Below are 18,008 nucleotides of genomic sequence, written 5' to 3'. Positions count from 1 at the left end.
TCGGGTACCTGTCAAATATAGTAGACTTCCAATCATAGATCTGTAGGTTGGTTGATGTACTGCTGCAGATTCATCATTTGCACTGAGACTACATCCTGTGACCATGGGTGTACATACTGGTTTTGCATCTTCCATGCCATATTTCTTCAAAATCTGCTTGAGATACTTGGTTTGAGATAAAAGGATTCCTCCTTTCTTTTGTTGGATTTGCAAACCAAGGAAGTATGTCAGTTCTCCTAGCAAGGACATCTCAAATTCTTTCTGCATGACCGAGGCAAAGCTTTGACTCATAGCTTCTTCATTACTGCCAAAAATAATGTCATCTACATACACAACAAGTATTAGTAATTTGTCATTTTCAACTTTTATATAAAGATTGCTATCTGCTGAACCTTTTGAAAAACCTTGTTGATGAAGATATTTGTCCAACCGGTAGTACCAAGCCCTTGGAGCTTGTTTGAGACCATAGAGAGCCTTTTTTAATCGGCATACAAGATTTGGATCGTTTCCAAGAATGAAACCATCTGGCTGTTCAATGTACACTTCTTCATCCAAGTCTCCATTCAGAAAGGCTGATTTCACATCCATTTGAAATACTTTGAAGTTCTGACAACTTGAGAGAGCAAGAAACATTCGAATGGCCTCAAGTCTTGCAACAGGAGCAAAAGTTTCTTCAAAGTCTATTCCTTCTTGCTGTGCATACCCTTTACAAACAAGTCTGGCTTTGTTTCTAATTACTTCTCCATTTTCATTCAATTTATTTTTGAAAACCCATTTTGTTCCGATAACATTCTTATCCTTTGGTCTAGGAACCAGCTCCCAAGTGTTGTTCTTTTCGATTTGCTCAAGTTCTTCATCCATTGCTTTCACCCAACATTCATCTTTGCAAGCCTCTTTCACATTTTGTGGTTCAGTAGAGGAGAGTAATGCCAAATAACTTGAAGCTTCTGCAACTGTTCTTCTAGTTTGTATACCTGCTTCTTTTTGTCCCATGATCTGAGATTCTGGATGGTTCTTTTGAACATATCTGGATGGAGTCTTTTCTTCTATTCTTGTTCTTTCTTCTGCTTCTTCGTGAGGTCCGTCTTGAGATTGTTCTTGCGGTTCTTCTTCTTCATCATTCTGTCTTTGAGGGTAGCTTTCATCTTCTTCAATGTCTTCACGATGTATTTGCCTAGGAATGTATCCTTTCTCATCAACCACTACATCAATGCTGTCAACAATTCTGCCAAGTCTTTTATTGTAGCATTTGTATGCTTTGCTATGTGGAGAGTAGCCAAGAAGAATTCCTTCATCTGCTCTAGGATCAAGTTTGCCAAGCTGCTCCTCAGTATTCTTGATATAGCATTTGCTCCCAAAGATTTTGAAGTGCTTTACCGAAGGAGTTTTACCACTCCAGAGCTCATGAGGAGTTTGAGTGTTGTTCACTCGGACATTTGTCTTGTTGAGAATAATAACTGCCGCATGTGCAGCTTCACCCCAGAAGGTTGCAGGAGTTCCTGATTCATCAAGCATAGCACGAGCCATTTGCTGAATTGTTCTGTTCATTCTTTCCACTACTCCATTTTGCTGAGGAGTTCTAGCTGTAGAAAATTCTCTCCTTATCCCATGTTCATCACAGAAATCGAAAAATTCATTTGAAGTAAATTCTCCACCTCTGTCGGATCTGAGGCACTTAATTTTGTGACCTGATTCATTTTCAACCAAAGCTTTGAAGGATTTGAATTTTTCAAAGGCTTCATCTTTGTGCTTCATAAGTCCTAACCAAACAAACCTGGAGAAATCGTCAATAAATAATATCAAGTATTCCTCTCCTCTAGGTGTTCTTTTTCTGAATGGTCCACATACATCTGTATGTACTAGCTCAAGAGGCATGCTGGCTGATCCTTCTTTCTCTGGAAAGTTAGTTCTGGTTTGTTTTCCAAACTGACATGATCTGCATATGGTGTTGTCAGGAATTTTGATATCTGGAAGATCGCGAACTGCCTGATATTTGCAAGCTTTCCTTATTTGTGAGAAGCTTAGATGTCCCAACCTTCGATGCCATAACCAGTGCTCTTCATCCTTGCTTAGATAGCATTGTTGTTGTCCTTCATCAAATATGTATAGATTATTTGGAGTTCTTTTTCCTTTGAGAACTGTTTTACCTGTATCAAGATCACGAACAAGACATCCATTTGATCTGAATATAACCTCGGTTCTTTGATCACACATTTGGCTTACACTTAGAAGATTATGCTTTAGTCCATCAACAAACAAAACATTTCCAGCCTTAACATCTTCTTTTAAAGGAGAAATACCTTTTCCTTTTATAGTTGCAGGAGTATCATTTCCAAAAGAGACTTTCTTTCCCTTTTCTAAATTAGAATAAGATTCAAGTTTTTCTTTATCACCTGTCATATGCTTTGAACATCCACTGTCAATGTACCATAGATTTTCTTGTCCTTCTGCATAGAATGCTATCCCACATCTTTCTGTTTGAGGTTCCTTTATTTTCCATGTTTTGGTGCCTGAGGCTTGTTCTTTTTTTTGATCTTGTACCTTTCTTTCCGGAAACCTGCTTCTGCATTCAAAGTCTTCATGTCCAAAATTATTGCAAATAGAGCATTCAACTTCATTTTCAAGAGCTGAAAAGTTGTTATAGGTCCTTTTTGTAGTCCCTGTCATACTTCTTTGTTTTTGAGCTTCCCTAGTCATGATTGTTTTATACGCAACACATTGAGCTGCTTTGTGACCAAAGTTATGGCAAGAAAAGCATTGTCCATTGAAGAAGCTTCTGCGATTATTGAATCTACCAGCCAACTGATTGTAATTTCTATTTTCATCTATTCTTGAACCAAATTGGGAAGATTTTACCTGTGGCTGGTTGTGGCTTTTGTTCACCCTTAAGCTGGATTGCCCCTGATAGTTTCTGTTTGACGTTTGTCCCTGCTTTACCTGATGATCTTCCTTGTGCTCTTGCTCATTTCTTCTTGCTGCATCAAGATAGCTTTTTGAAGTGGATGCTTGAGAAGTTTCTCCATTATAGCCCAGACCTGTCTTATTTAGTGGAGACCGCTGCACACTGATAATCTCATTCAAAGTTTCAGATCCTTTGACAAACTTGAGATTGATAGTTTTTGTTTTCTCAATTTCTTTTCTAAGACCAACAATTTCACCTTCTAATTTTTCAAGATGTTTTTCCTTTTCATCAATTTGAAATTGTAGAGTATCAATAATCATGTTCTTTTCTTCTATACATCTCTTGAGTCTAGTAATTTCATCATAAAGGTTATCTACATCTACAGCATCCTCATAATCATCATCTTCAAATGCCATTAACAATCTGTATTTGTTACCTTGTTCATCTTCATCACTGTTTGATAAGCCATCACTATCTTCGTGGGTGTAGTAGCTTTTCTTATTTGCACTCTGTTTCTTGTTCCATCTAACTGGTTCCTTTCCTTTATCCTTATAAGAGCATTTTGCAGCATAATGACCTACTCTTCCACAAGCAAAGCATTTGAAAGGTAGCTTACCTCTGAACCTTCCAGAACCCCTTTGAAGATTTCTGACAAAATTTGATTCTTCTTCCTCTTCTTCTGGAACATGACTTGCTTCATAGTAATCTTCTTTGCCTGATGCTTTAAAAGCAGCTTCCCTTCTGTCTGATGGACCTCCCTTTCTCATTTCATAAGCAGTTAGAATTCCATGTAGCTGAGACATAGTGAGAACACGGAGATTTTCCTTTTCCTCTACTGCAGATACTTTAGATTCAAACTTGGGGGATAAAGATCTTAGAATCTTTTGAACTACTATAGTCTCTTTTATTTCTTCACCCAAATTTTTCATACAATTAACAATCTCATCTACCCGAAGAAAATAATTAGCCACACTTTCATCATTATACATCTTGAGAGTCTCATATTGAATCCTGAGAGTTTGAAGTTTAGCTTCTTTTACCTGTTCATCTCCTTCATAGCTAGTGATCATTTTGTCCCATATCTCTTTTGCTGATTTGAAGTGCATGACCTTCATGAACTCTGTTTGGGATATACTTCCTAATAGAGTACTGACTGCTTTTGCATTTGTTTCATACTGCTTTTTCTCAGCTGGATCTGTAGGAGTAGCTGAAGGAAAGGCATAGCCTGATTCTACAATGTTCCAAACTTCTGTACCAAGAGATTGAAGATATGCAGTAACTCTTACCTTCCAATAATTGAAGTTTGTCCCATCGAAGACGGGTGGCCTGATTGATGCTTCTCTCTCGTAGTTGCTCATGATGAACGATCTACCTTCAAGCGATCAAGCTTTTCAGAAGAACCTGGCTCTGATACCAATTGTTGGAAATAATACTGAGAGGGGGGGTCAATCAGTATTATCTAGCAATTTACCAAATCTTCCTTATTTGATTCTTTTGAAATATTCTTGTATATCAGTACCATAAAACAATGAGCATGAATAAAGAAAATAGACAGTCACACCAAAGAACACAAGATGTAAGGTGGAAACCCAATGCGGGAGAAAAACCACCTGCTGCAATATGTCTCTATCTTCTTTCAAGAAATTCTTTTTACAATGATTTTGTACTGGTGCAGTCCTTTACCAGCACGCAGGCTGCAACCTGCAGAGAGCTACAACTCTCTCTCGTTTTCCAGACTCTCCTGGAAGGGAGCTACAACCCCCTACTTCTTTTCATGAAGAATCAAATGATCAACAAGTATACAACAGATACAGTCTACGACAGATATCAGATCAGTAATTACAGAAACAACCCAGAACACCTTATGAACAGAAATATACAGTCAACAGATCATCTTAAGACAGGGACGCATATTTTCTTTCTGTGGCCTGCGACTGGACGCAGTGTACCTTATGCTGTTCTGCGTGCAGACGCACTGTTCCTCTTTGCTTTTCTGCGACCGACGCACACAGAAACACTATCGCGCCGCGTCTTTCGCTTCAGAGACGCACCCAATACCACAGTCGCGCCGCGCCCTTTGCCTCAGAGACGCACCTGAGCCTTTACTGTACTGCGTCCCGGCGCACTTTCCCTTCACTGAATCTGCGTCCCTTCAGATATAGAAGATAAGAGGACTTCAGAACCAACCCAAACACTCAGATCCACAGATCTGATCATGCACCATATAGATCGTAGTCCATTAGAAGATTCGCCCTTATAGATTTGGACTAGATCTCACCAAGAGATATTCAACCAAGATGATACTTAATCCAAATGAACTCCTTTGCTTTATATAGGCAAGCTTCTCCCCAAAGCGTGGAACAATACCACGAGCCGACACCATAGAAACACAAAAACCGTCGGCTAGATACCACACAAGAAACCCCCACGTGCTTTTCTCTGCCTTGAAATGTGTGCACTGGGCGGACGCACCTCCTGAACGGCTGGCCTGCGTCCCTGGACGTGGGTTCTGTATGGTATACCTGCGGGGACGCACTTGCTGAACATATTTCCTGCGTCCTTCTTGATTTACCACCTGAATGAGTTTGCCATCAAGGACAACACCTGAATCATAATGCCAACACGTAGGGTAATCTTCCGTTTCATGATAAAAAAAGTGCAGTACTTGCACGATGGATGGGTTGGGTTAGTGCAATCGTGGGCATAGTGTCCTGGTCCTCCACAATTGTAGCAGATCAACTGTCCTCGACCTCTGCCAAGTCCTCCTCCGCCTTGGCCCTGTCCGTGCCCCTGAAATCCTGTCCATGCCATCCCTGTGCTCTGGTTAGGGGGACACTTTTTTGCCTAAACCCTATAGGCGGGAGTTCTATCCATCATTAATTCATAACTCGTGCAATTACACTCATCATGCCCTACCAACCTACAAAAGTTACATAACAGTTGTTGTGGCATTTGTACAAAATTCTGCAGCAAATGATAGTTATTCGTGGCATGTTTTCTTGCTACTTGACATATAGCGTACCACAATGTAGGCCCCATGCTTGGTCCTGCCTGAGATTCCGGCCTAAAAGGAATCAGTCCTCCTCCTGTAATATAGTTCACAAAGACCGGGCAATGGCATTTGTCATGGCCCTGACCCTTCCATTTCAAGCACCATACCTCTTCGCGCACCTCTAGCCGAACTGTCCTATCCTATTTCAAACTTTGCATTTCAAGGAAAATATTTTTCAACTGCGCATGGATTTGTTGAACCCCCATATTTGGATCTTGCATCATGGTTTCATGTAGTCTCATTGCAATCTCCAAGGTCTCCACCTGAGTTGTTATCTTCTGTTGTGATAGCACAACCCTTAAGTGTGGTAGTAACGAAGCCACAAACCACTCGCGATGCTGCTCGTCTGTCAAGTTCATATTAGCTTCGCGGATTTTACACTTCAACCTCTAATCGAGTTCTCGTGGTGTCTTGCCTGGTTACACTGCTATTTCCTTGAACCCTGTTATCACCTTGTAATTTGAAGGCTATACGAAAAATCACAAGAATGTAACATCAAACCAACTTCGGGATGGGAATCTAGTCCTTCGAATCCTAGAGAGGGCTCTCTCTATAAAATTTATCTTTGTTTCTTGAAAATCTTAGACTAGTTATGATTGTACTTGGGTTTTGGAAGACTGATTGTATTCAATTTAATTAGCATCTATTGGGCAATGGAGTCAAAAGGTAAACTGGATGGTTGCATCATTTTTTCACAAAGTAAACTTAGGGAAAGTTAGGAATATTTACTGGATCTTTCAGAATAATAAGTGGATGATGGCAGAACAATGAAAACCTTTAGCATAACTAAAGAGCAATTAAGAATTCTTTAGTGTGGCATTCAGTCAATCAAGCAGAACTAAAGAGCAGTCAAGAATTCTTTAGTGTGGCCTTCAGTAGAAAACATACAGATTGCAAAAGCAGCTAGAATAAGGTACTCAAAAGTAAATCCTATTCATCACATTTTTGTTTTGTAATTGGAATTTAGATGATTACAGTGAAGAGATGACAGTGAAACACTTTAACATAAGAAAAAAATCGCCAGTATTTAAGCCACAAGAATCCCGTGAATGCTCTACTTTGTATTGATGCTCCAGTGCTTAAAAAAAACTTAAATGCTCCCACAGATCACAAATATTTATGATCTCAAACAATCCACCCTTAATACTTCAAAAGCAGAAGTATTTATACAAAATTTACAAATTGTTTACAATAAATTATGTCTCTTATAGAAAGGACATTTTTAGACTATAGATGAACTAAAAAGCTCTAACTACTACAGATTAATAGTTCTGGTGGAATGTGTTGTGCAAATGTTGTTGATGTGGAAGTGGGAGTAGGTAGGATGTGGACCCAAATTTGTGGCTACGCTAGCAGATGAACTAGCAAATGAAAATGTATCTATCTTTTTCTTAGTAATTCACTCAACTGCTTGTTGATCCTCTGACTTGATAATCTGAGACTTCCCTCACTGACTGATCTTGTGACTACCCTGCTATTTTATCATCCATTAGTGTCACAAAATATTTTGGAAAATATATAATAATATATATATTTGAATAATATTTCCAAAATATTTTAAATGAAAAGCGGATTCGTGGAAGGTAGGTACATTTTGGACAACATTATTCAGGTGCAGGAGACCATCCACACAAGCAAACAGTGAGGGGAGAAAGGTATGTTGATTAAAATTGATATGGAAAATGCATTCAATAGAGTTAATCGCTTGTTCCTTTGCAAAGTTTTGTTGTCTTTTGGCTTCTCTCAGAAATTTGTTCAGCTCATAAAAGCATGTATTGATTCCACGTGGATCGCTCCCCTTATCAATGGTCACCCAACTAATTTCTTCCAAGCTCGGAGAGGCATTCAGTAGGGATGCCCCCTCTCTCCCTTTCTGTACATCCTCATGGCGGACTCCCTTAGCAGAAAACTATCAGCTGAAAGAAATGTTGGCTCCCTCCCGGGTCTCAAACCTTCCTATGGATCAGCCCCCTTGAATCACGCACTCTTTGCGGATGACTCCCTACTCCTTGGTGGTGCTTCCTCCATAATAGCGAAAACCTTTGACAAAGTCCTGAGAAGTTATTGCAGGGTATCTGGCGCTCTTGTCAATGAGAGTAAAAGTGAAATCTTCAGCTGGAATACAGAACAGCAAGAGATCAATAACATCGCGAAGATCTTAGGGTTCAAAGGGCATGCACAATGGGACAGGTTCAGGTATCTTGGACTACCTATATCCTCAGGCGTGAATAAGAGGTCCCTCTGGATTGATATCATCAGTAAAATCAAATCTAAAATCAAAGCTTTGGGAGGTCACTGGTTAACAAAAGGTGGAAAAACCATTCTAATCAAATCTCAGCTGTCAGCCCTTCCTATTTATCAAGCAGCTTTCCTCTTGGCTCCCAAAAATGTTATGGAACAGATCTCTTCACTCCTCAGGGACTTCTTATGGCAAGGAGGGAAAGGCAATGAAAAAAATGCATCTAGTAAACTGGGACTTGGTCAAGAGGCCGATCACTGAGGGCGGATTGCAAATACGCAACCCTTCCCTAGTTAATACAACGTTGGGAGGCAAGCTTCTGTGGAAAATGATCCACGACCCTTCTCACCCCGTCAGCATCACTCTTTGGTCCAAATATGTAGACAACACCGCCCTCAGGAAAATGCAATTAGACAGCACAGTTTCATGCACGCAGGTTTGGAGGCTCTGTTGCAAAAGTAGCAATTTTTTCAAGAATCACTTGTACAGAATCCCTGGAAATGGCAAGCGCACGCATCTGTGGAAAGATCGCATAATGGGGTGCGATCCTTTAGCTGAAAATGAAGAAATCGCAGAGCTCAGGGACTGGTTAGAAAGAGCAGGCATAAACAGCGTTTATGACTTGTCAATTTGGGACAGACGCGGTGAGTGGGTAGGCTGGGATCTTCACGGAGTCCCTGCGCATTTAACCGACCAACAGAATCAGCTTGAGGATCTGCTCGAAGAAGCCACGCCGGTCAACAGAAACATGAGAGACAGTTGGGGCTGGGGGCGGACAGGTATTTACACTTCAACTGAGGGCTATAGAGCGCTTCAAGGATCGAAGAACAGTAATCATCCGCCCACATTTTGGAAACAGGTCTGGGAGCCGCTAGCTCTTCCAAAAGTAAATTTTTTCTTCTGGACTTTGGCACACAACAAACTTTTAACAGGAGACAATCTCGTAAAGAGGAAGATCGAAGGGCCTCATAGATGCGTGCTATGCAGAAGTAATCTTGAAACTGCCCAGCACCTTTTTTTGGAGTGCCTCTTCGCCAAAGAGGTGTGGGGACTCATTCTGCAAGATTTTCAGATCTCTATACCTTCTCAGACTTCTGTCCCGGACCTCTTTGCTACATGGAGTGCCTGCTACCCTCAGCGTATCCCTCCCAAGTCTTTTTGGCGCAAGGTATGGATAGCGATACCAAAATTTGTTTGCTGGCAGCTTTGGCTGGCTCGTAACCAGCAGATCTTCAAAGACATACAACATTCTCCAGTTCAAGTTGTAGTAAAAGAAAAGTCTCTACTCTTGGAAACGGCCCAACAACAGTACTACAAAGATGATCCTCTGCTCACGCCAGAAGAAAAGAGGTGGCTGGCCCTAGAGCCACATCCCCGAAAGTATCTCCTGCCCCCCCAAAAAGCTAAACCGGACTGGCGAAAAAGAGAACCAGATGACATCTTCCAGAAATGGTGGAGGGCCCAAAAATTAACTACCATATTCTTTGATGGGGCATCCAAAGGGAACCCCGGAGTTGCAGGTGCTGGTGGGGTCATCTATTCCACGGATGGGACTGAAAGAGATTCATTTGCATGGGGCCTTGGCCTGAAAACTAACAATCAAGCTGAGATCCTTGGGCTGCTCAAAGCTTGTCTTATTGCTAGAGAGAAAGGTGTTAAAGATCTCCAAGTCTTCGGAGACTCAGAAATTATAATCAAAAATTTAATCAAGGGTGAACTCTTCAACAACATTGGTCTCAACAAAATTATGGGTAGATTGAAGAGAGTATTACAAGACTTCAACTCATACAAGCTCTACCATATTCTCAGAAACTCCAACAGTGAAGCGGATCGGATGGCGAACATTGGATGCACTCTCATGAAAGGGAGTTTAACTGTAAATGGGGAAAGCTTCTTCCAAAAATTGTGAAATTGTAATATCTCAAAGGCTGCAAAAAAGGAAAACAGCCATGTAATAGGGGTCGCTACGGCAAAGACCCACAAAACTATGTGGCAGTGATCACAAAATACTCTAACACTTCCTCGGCAACGGCACCAAAAATATGGTGAGCTCCAGTATTGCAGCAATGATACTGCAACTCTTGAGACTCCCTACTTTACTTTTATCAACCCGGTAGTTTGTAACAAACTTGGAAGCGACGATGCTATATGCACAAGTACTAGCTCTTACTACAGGCTGTCACTTGATCAGCTAGCACAAGTTCGCTAGGAGCTTAAGCCAACTTCTATGAGTTCTTAGAAGAAGCTTTTAACTGTGATGGATGAAAGCTAACTCAAAAGAGGCTAGTCTACTTTCAGAAAGAAGATAAAAGCTGAAAGGAAATGCAAACCCTAGCAAACCCTAGTTTTACCGACTAACCCTACTTGTGCAATAAAAGAGATGTAAGCTACTAAAATGGATGCCATTGACTATTGAAAAGGTAAAATGCATGTGTTAAGCTACTTCTGAATATGGAAAAATCATCTTTTTGTATTTTTGAGCAATTTTATGCAGAATTATTATGCATGTGTTTTAACTATTTTTGACTGTGCAGAGGTTTATTGGCGAAAGGAAATGGAGTGGGAATTTGAAGGAGGTTGGGAAGGTGTGGAGAGGACCTAAGGGGCCCCTAGCACCCTTCTATAGATTTCCACCGTGCTTAGATCTTGAAAAATTGCTTGCGTAAACTTCTACAGGAGGCTGCAGGGGATCTACAAGAAATTCTACAGGAAATTCTACAAGAACAGGCTGAAAGTGGTTTTTAGAGGGTTGATGATGGAAAAACGGTGGGAAAGTGGAGATGAAGGATGGGTAGGGATGTTAAGAGGTCTAGGACCTGGTAAATGAAGCTCAGGAGTAATGAAGATGGTTGGATTTGTTCAAAGATGAAGAAATCAATGTTGCACAAAAATGTAGAAATTAGGGCAAGTTGGGAAACTATGGCGAATGAGGGAAAGAAATCTTGAGTGAGGGACTGGAGTAGGTTGTATGATGGAGGATGGATAGGTTGGAGTATCTTACAATTGTTCTGCACACTACTTTCCAAAACTGATCCAAGCAAAGACTAAAAAATAGAGATTTATCTATTGTGACCTAATTCTGACCTAGAAACTAGAAACATGATGAACAGAAGTTTATAGATAGGAAATCATGCAAGAAAGCTATGGAAACTAAGTAAGAACAGATCCAACTCAAAATCTAACACTAGAAATTGCATTGGAAGGCAAAAACAGTGTTTTTATGGCAGCAAGTGTGCCTTGGTTTCAATTCATGGTCCCAAGGAGGGAGAAATGAGATCAAGGACTTCTTGGTAGCCTTTTTGTGGATCTTTTCTATTACCAAACTATCAAATCAACCTGAAGCATGAACAACTATCTTAATCATCAAAAACAACCTAAGTAACAAAGCAAGATTTAACCTATACAACATAAATTATTCTATGAATGCAATAAAAACACATAAAAATACACAAAGGAGGTACTGGGAACTTGGGTTGGGCCCAACCCCAAGAGCTACAGGCTCCTAAGAAAGATCAAATATGGTGCAAAGATGGATTCATCTTCATTGATCAAAAAATAATAGTTACATCACAAAAACTGCTTGCAAGAAGAAGCTCGAAAATGTGATGATACAAGGTTGCACTAAAGTGCAAAAATAGACTATCAAATGGCTAAACTACTGAGGCTTGAAGCCTCCCTACTTATGCAAAACAAGGACTCCCAACAGTCCTCCTTAACTTTAGGAGCTTGGCTGCCCAAAACTGCAGTTAATCAGCCACTTCACTAGACCTGCTCGGCTACCCCTTGAAATCATCTTTGGTGGGCTGTTGAACTCCAAGCTGATGGTGGAGTACTCAAGGAAGGGGTCATTTAGTGCAGGAGGCACCCATCCTATAAATCCTCAGCCTTGTTTCTTTGAATTTGGCTACCAATCTGCTCATAAATACCTGATCTTAGTCCAAAAATGTCAAAAAATATGCAATAAGCACGTATTAGATTTTGTGTTCAAGTGACTATTCCCATTCACTCAATTAACATAAATATATTCAAAAAAATGCATAAAACTGTAGAGAATGGTGTATTAAATGAGAATAGTAGGCAAAATGAGCCTGTATAGTTACCCATTTCCGGGGCTCGTCATCACCCCCTTGCTGAATGTGTTGCTCATCCTCTGAGCAACTAATCTAGTTCATCATCTTTGATTGCTTTGACTGCCTCTCTGACATCCCAGGCCTCTGAGGTGATGTCCTCTTCTCTATCATGAAAACCCGCATTTTTGTCCACTTCCTCCCATTGTCTTTGTTCCTCTTGTTCCTTGACCCCTTCTAATAGCCCTAGCAGTAGTGGAGGGCTGAACTTAAGGCCAATAGGATTGGCTTTCTAGTTCTGCATTGATTGTTTATATAGGGGTACTCTTCTCATAGCCTCCCTCATTCTGGTTGGGGAGTGGTACTCTCTTATTTTCAGACTATGGGAAAATGTATTCCATCTCCTTGTGTAAGCATGAATGTAATTATCACCAAACAGTCTTTCCATATTTTCAAAGTGAGAAATGGCTTGAGCTTGCCTTTCAACATAGTCAGGTGCAATGTGAGGGTTGTCTCCAAGGTGCCGATGGGAATGTATGAGAGTTTATGGATCTTCTGGTTTTGCCCTTATCATGACTGGCTCACTTAGTTCCCTGGTCATAATCTTTTGAATCTCTACTGTCCTATTTTCCTCATGGCTTAACCAAGAAGCCATGGCCATGAGTTGCAGATCTCCTAATACAGTGTTTAGGTCTCGTAGATTCATGTTAGGAAGCGCCAAGTTGTGTAAATAGAATTCTGCTAACTTGGCCTTATCTTCAGCTGAGCTACTGTCACACAAATACATAAACTGATTGTAATTCTGAAATGGAGTGGTGCCCCTTTGGGCCAATGTGTTAATTTGAAATTGCAACCATTGGTCTTTAAGATATAATGCATAGGATTTAGCAGGTTGCCTACATTGTAAGGCTTCTACTGCCCAGCTGGCCATGCAGGCCATTTGGGCTTCTTTTTCTTGCAACTGCTATTTTAAAACCTGTATTTCTTCTGTTGCTTGAGACTCCTTTTCTTGCAGCAGTTTCGTCAGCATCTCAACCTCAGCTTGTAGCTCTCCCTCTTTCTACTGTTTTTCGGTTGTTTCCTTGTCTACTGGAGGTCCTTCTTGTTGCTGCTGCCCTCCCAAAATGGACAACCTATCTTCCTTATGAACTTTCTGTAGCTGCAACTGCTTCTTCAGTAGCTCATTCTCCTCCTATATCTGGGCTCTTTTATTGTTTTCTATGTGCCTCACCATGGCCAAGTCCCCTCTTAATTCCTTTAGCTTGTCCTCCATGTGGCCTATGTCCTCAACTACTTTAGATTTGGCGATTTTCATCCATGTGTGTGCTTTGACCCTCTCTTTCTCTAATTCGAAGAATAAAGGTACAACAAATTTCTTTGGGATGATTTTCCCACGCTCTAACAAATTATAATATAAGCCCAAATTAGGCTGAGGGGTTGATTCAGGTATTTCTTTGGCCTTGCTCTTCCCCTGTGACTGTTTGGCTGCCTTCTCCTCTAATTTCTTAGTTTCTTTTAACTTGGCTAGAGTTTCCTGTAGAGATGTTTTAGCTTCCTGTAGAACTGCCTTTGAGTACATCAACTTAATTCTCTCTTTCCATGTGGAGGTTTTTAGGCTTCCTCTTTCATAGGTGATAGATATCCTGGAAGGAGACTCTTCCTTCTTTTTAGTGGGTGAGTCCTCAATGACGATCGGTTCCTTTGATGGTGGCTGGGGTTTGTCCACTTTGATCCTTGTGCCTTTTCTAGGTTTAAAGTACATGGAGGCTTGCTTTTTTATTTTTCCTTTTTGTTTTGTAGGTGTGCTTAATGCAGCAAGCATAGCTGCTACTTCCCTTGCCAAGATTTTAGGGGATGTTTCTTTCTGTTGCTCTTTCCCTTCACTTCCTGTAGAAATCTCTATGCCCACTATTTCTGCTTGTGTCACTGATATCTTAAGGTGTGTCTTTTCTTTCTCTTGCTGGGTCCCTGCCTTGGCTGTGGCAGTCTTCTTTTGGGCTTCTTGGCCTTTTTCTTCCCAACCTTTGTCTTTTTTCCCTTCTCTGTTTTTGTTGTTGTCTCCTTTTCTGTCTTAGGCTCAACAGTCTTATCAAATTCCTCTTCTTCCTTATGTTCTTCCTCTGTTTTTCCCTCTACTTGAATGTCTTCTGCCCCCTCATCGTTGTTCTTCTCAATTTCTTCAGTTTGCTCCCCCTCATCACTGCTGGATGGGTTGATGTTCTCAGTCAAAGTTCTGATGTTATCATCCCTGGACATATTTATGAAGGTTTCCCAAGCTATGGGGATAGTATAGGTGTGCAAAGCATCTTCCACCAATAGTTTGGTGAGCCCATGGTGGGATAACTAATCTGGGACTCCTGCATTTAGCTTTGTACCACATTCAATTAAAGACTGAAGGAGGAAATATGGGATGCTTAGTTTTCTAGCTGGAGGCAAGTCCATTCTATACCTCAATTCATGTAACAACCTAAAATGATAACCATAGATGATGCTAAACCTCCCTTCACATGTGATATACTTCATTATTTGGTAACTAACTTCACTCTAGAGAGGAGGCAAACTTGTCCTTCTGACCTCGTTTTTATCTTCTACAGGATGGTCCTCAGGCAGAAAAAATTTCTTCGTAGTAACTTGTCCCAATGATTTCTCCTCTTTTCTCCAAGGGATCCCCAATGGGAGACCGGTAATTCTACTGATGGAATTAGGTGTAAGTTCTAGGGTCAAATCCCTAAAACTAACTGTGGCATGTGTCTTCGAATGTGGTCTTAGGGACATTAAAAACTCTTCAGTTACCTCATCAAAACCCTGAATTTTGTCAAAGAAGGATATCCAATTTGCCCTGGTGAAATGGTCCACCACCTCAGGGTGCTCATTCAATTTGCTAGAGTTTAAGGGTTCTTTTCTCATGAATCCTCCTGGCATGGTGTTGAGTGCTTCTTTTTGTGTTCCAACCAGAAAAAAAAATGCTCAGGCGGGCAAAAAAAAGTCAATCACTGAAACAAAGGATAGCTGAATTCGATTTTTTTCTGAAACCAAGAAGGAATTTTTGTGTGCTTCCTTACAACATCAAATGGCAATAATTCCCCTGTTTTAAACTGTTGTCACCCTGAATTTGACTGTCTGTTTATGAAAAGAATTTTTTTTTTCTACAGAATAGAGGATAAGGACACAGGTTCTTTGCTCAGCACATATATAGATATTCAAATTCGGTTTTTTCAAACACACAGGATGGCTTCTACTGCTACATGTATCTTCCTTACAGGAGAATTTGAAAAATGATGAGGAGATTTCGGATGCAGAGAAAAAAAAGAAACTGTGTAGACTCAGTGAAATATGCAGGCAGACTTTCACTTTTTTTCAATGTGCAGGCAGACTTTTACTCTCTTTTTCAACTTAATGTCGTGTTCAATTCACCACCTTACTCAAACGAATCATGCACAGAGAAGTTTTCCTGAGCCTACCCCGTCTTGAGCTTGAAATTCGACGAAAATCTTGGGTTTTCTTTCTGCAGAGCTATTCTCTGCCTTTCCTGTAGAAACCTTCCTGTAGAAATCACCTGGCTCCTATAGAATGAAATTGTGCTCCTGTAGAGCCCGATAGGCAGTAGATTTTTGAAAAACAGGCAGAAAACTGGCAGAGGATGACTGGTTAGCTGCTCTGGAAGTGGTAGGTGTGTATTCCAGTAGAGAACGTCATGAATGCAAAATGAACAAAGGGTGGTGAATGTTTCAACTGAGCTGTCTTTTAACTGTTGGTGTGATTTGTGGTGAGGAGATGAGGTGGTCGGACCAGACCATTGATCCTACATCACGGTCATAATGTTCTGCATGTCGTTTGACCACCATCACCTCCCTTACTCTCGTTATCCGCCGCCACCACTACCAGTCCCGAATGTTTCTTCCTGAATGGACATACCACACGTGCTGGCTGCATATCTGATCGACAGTTTTGAATTTGACGGGGCTCGTTTGAATTCCATGAGGATGTGTAACTAAACGAGGGTGGCCAGTTAACTGGCCACCAATTCCATTCAATCCGAACCATTCCCATAGTCACGCAGCCTTGAAATATGATTCATGTAATTGAGGAATAGGTTTAGGCACTTACCTGTGCAGTCACGGCCGTGTTATGCATATTTCGGATTTTGGAACCCATTTCTTCATTGTTGTTGCTGCTTGTGCTCTGCATGCTCGACCTTGGGCTATTGCTAATGTTCACACATTCAAACAGAGCTCCATGCATGTTTCATATGCCATACTTTGCTGAACCTGTCTCTGGAGTATGTGTTTTAGAGGGATCAGCTGCTACAGGAATCCTGTAAGATTTCCTGTAGCTGCTTCTCCTTCTGAAATTCAAGATAATAACTGAGTAGGGCTACAATTGCTGACGGGGGTCTCGACTAATAAGGAATCACAGATGGAAGGTATTAGGTATGGTGAGTGAAAAAGGCTGCTGCTTTGATTTGTCATTAATTTTTTTTGTTTGTGGTTGCAGTATGAAGGAAACAGAATTTCTGTGTGTGACTGTGCAGGGACATAAAAACGAGTGCAATGAAGGTGTACAGAGATGGAAAAGGGCGACATATGGCAATGGATGGAGGCAGGGAGGTTTACAGGCCTCATATACAGATTCCAAATCCTAGGGTCCTCTCCTGAGATCGATTTTGGCTTTTCTGTAGATTCTACAGGATCCTTCTGTAGAAGATACAGAGTTTCCTATAGGAGGTAAAATTTCAGACCAAATGAGACCAAATCTTGGGAAAGGGTAGCGGTGATGGAGGAATGGACTATGAGGGATGCATGCAGCCTAGTCATGTCCTTTGTCTTTGTCTTGTGCGATCCTCCTAAAGCCTGTAATGACCATCCTGCAACCTGCAATTTATTCAACAGAAATTGGGTTTATTTTTTCTTTTCTTTTTTCTTTCTTTTTTTTTTTAGTCCGAGACAGCTGGGGTGCCTCAAGAGGTTTTCACCCTCACTATCTGCCCTGGGCACCTCCAAGAGGTTTTCACCCAAGGATCTTTTATTCTTTTTTCCTTTTTTCTTTGTTTTTTTTATTTTTTATTTTTGCGCTCATGGTGTAGGTGGAGTGGAGGCAGAGACTTTCTCTACTACCAATACTGATTTACCAAGAGTCTCAATGAACTCCTACTTGGAAAGGGGCTTCCTGTAGATTTTCAATCTATGCCCATTGAGGAGCATGGGGATGGCTTCTTCATCAATGGTACGAATAAGGACTGAACCATTGTCATTGCATGTTTCCACTGTATATGGTCCCAACCATCTTGTTCTCAGCTTGACCTTGAAATCCTTGTATCTTGAATCATATAGTAGCACCCAATCTCCTGGCTAAAATTGCTTTTCTTTGAGGTGTCAGTCATGCCATATCTTTTTTTGAAGTTGGAATACCTCAGAGTGGAGAAGGGCCTGCATTCTCTGTTCATCTAATCCATTCAGCTGAAGCAATCTTTCCTGTTGTGCATGGCTTTGATCTAGGTCTAGCTAAGCTGCCAACCTCAATGTGTTATATTCAAATTCTATGGACAACCAACCCTTCTTTCCATAGACTAGCTCATAGGGTGTGAAACCTGTTGTAGTTTTCCAAGTAGTGTTATAGGCCCAGGTGGCCTCAAGCAAGCGATCTGCCCAATCTTTTCTGCTGCTACTCACTACCTCAGTCAAAACCCCTTCCAAAGTTTTATTAGTAACTTCCACCTGTCCATTTTCTTGTGGATGATAAGGGGTGGAT

Source organism: Pinus tabuliformis, chromosome 5_2 (genome assembly GCF_031772625.1).
Source record: "Pinus tabuliformis cultivar Carrire ecotype Pingquan chromosome 5_2, CPIR1, whole genome shotgun sequence".
NCBI classification, from domain to species: domain Eukaryota; kingdom Viridiplantae; phylum Streptophyta; class Pinopsida; order Pinales; family Pinaceae; genus Pinus; species Pinus tabuliformis.
This window is presented reverse-complemented; position numbering follows the sequence as displayed.